Source organism: Primulina huaijiensis, chromosome 6, assembly GCF_012295235.1.
Source record: "Primulina huaijiensis isolate GDHJ02 chromosome 6, ASM1229523v2, whole genome shotgun sequence".
NCBI classification, from domain to species: domain Eukaryota; kingdom Viridiplantae; phylum Streptophyta; class Magnoliopsida; order Lamiales; family Gesneriaceae; genus Primulina; species Primulina huaijiensis.
In genome coordinates, this window is record NC_133311.1 from 7,219,511 (window position 1) to 7,220,983 (window position 1,473).

The following is a 1,473-nucleotide window of genomic DNA, read 5'->3' on the forward strand; positions in this document are numbered from 1 at the left end:
ATCTTTAAGATTATAGATACCACCCCCATTTGTTGAATTATTGATTTTAGTTGTTGGTGGTTCTATTGTGCCTATATTATCCCAATTTTGAGCATTTTCTGCTAATGAATCCAAATACTCCATAGCTTCATTTGGGTTTTTATCTTCAAAAGTTCCATTACACATGAATTCTATCATTTGCCTATCTTTAGGTATTAGACCTTCATAAAAGTGAGAAACTATTCTCCATGTTTCAAAACCATGATGTGGGCATGTATTAAGTAATTCTTTATATCTATCCCAACATTGATAAAATGTTTCTCCTTGTTTTTGAGAAAAAGTAGTAATTTGTCTTTTAAAAGAGTTTGTTCTATGGGAAGGAAAAAACTTTTTGAGAAATTGTTGTTGCATTTCTTCCCATGATCTTATTGAACTTGATCTCAAATTTTGTAGCCATGTTTTAGCTTTATCTTTTAAAGAAAAAGGGAAAAGCTTTAATCGAACTATATCCATGCTACAATTTTGATCATTATAAGTGTTACAAACTTCCTCAAATTCTCTTAGATGTAAATATGGATTTTCAGAATCTAAGCCATGAAAATTTGGTAAAAGTTGAATAATTTGAGGTTTAAAGTTGAAATTAGATGCATCAGGAGGAAAAACTAAACAAGATGGGGCACTAGTTCTAATAGGGTTCATATGGTGCCTAAGTGTTCTTAATTGATCATGTTCTTGATTATTATTATTATTATTGTTATTATTGTTATCATTATCTTGATTATTTGAATTATCATCCATGTTTAAATTATTTTCAGATACTCGAATAAGTCTACCACTTTTTTTTCGACTCCAAATACTCATACAAAAAAAACAACACAATACTTATAAATAAAACATAATTAACAAATATAAACTTAATTTATACCTCCCCGGCAACGGCGCCAAAAACTTGCTACTACTTAAATTATAATTCACCCAAGTGTAGGTTGTCTGCAAGTAATATATTTCGTAAGTACGAGATCGATCCACAGAGAGGTTATTTTAAGTTTAAATTTATTAATTTATAGATTACCAAATGCAAGAACGAAGTTTACAAATTATAAATTTTGTCAAGGCTCGAGGATTTATTCTTGGTTTATGCAATATTGTTTAACTAAAAGTAAAACAAAGGAAACCACCATAAATAATGGTTCCAAGAAAATTAAATATTTAAACACACACCTAATATAATATAGTTCCCACTATAGAAAATACCGAATTCACCGATATTTTATATATGGTACCTATGATTATATATATAACTATATAAATATATAACTGCATAAAATAAATGTTAAATTAAATCATTATATTTCATTTAGAACAACCGGCAGAGCCACGCTATTGCCTAAATGAAATATATGATTTAATAAGTTAGTTGCGGGAAAGTAAAAGTTAGATGCGATAAAGTAAATGTTAGATGCGGAAAGTAAAAGTTAGTTGCGATAAAGTAAA

General features: G+C 28.4%; 1 non-coding gene across 1 annotated transcript; it reads left to right on the plus strand.

Annotated features, from left to right (window-relative positions):
- Nucleotides 1–235: 235 nt before the first annotated feature.
- Nucleotides 236–346, plus strand: LOC140980025 (small nucleolar RNA R71). The gene has a single exon (XR_012175856.1). It is a non-coding gene; the product is annotated as a small nucleolar RNA R71 (small nucleolar RNA).
- Nucleotides 347–1,473: the final 1,127 nt, after the last annotated feature.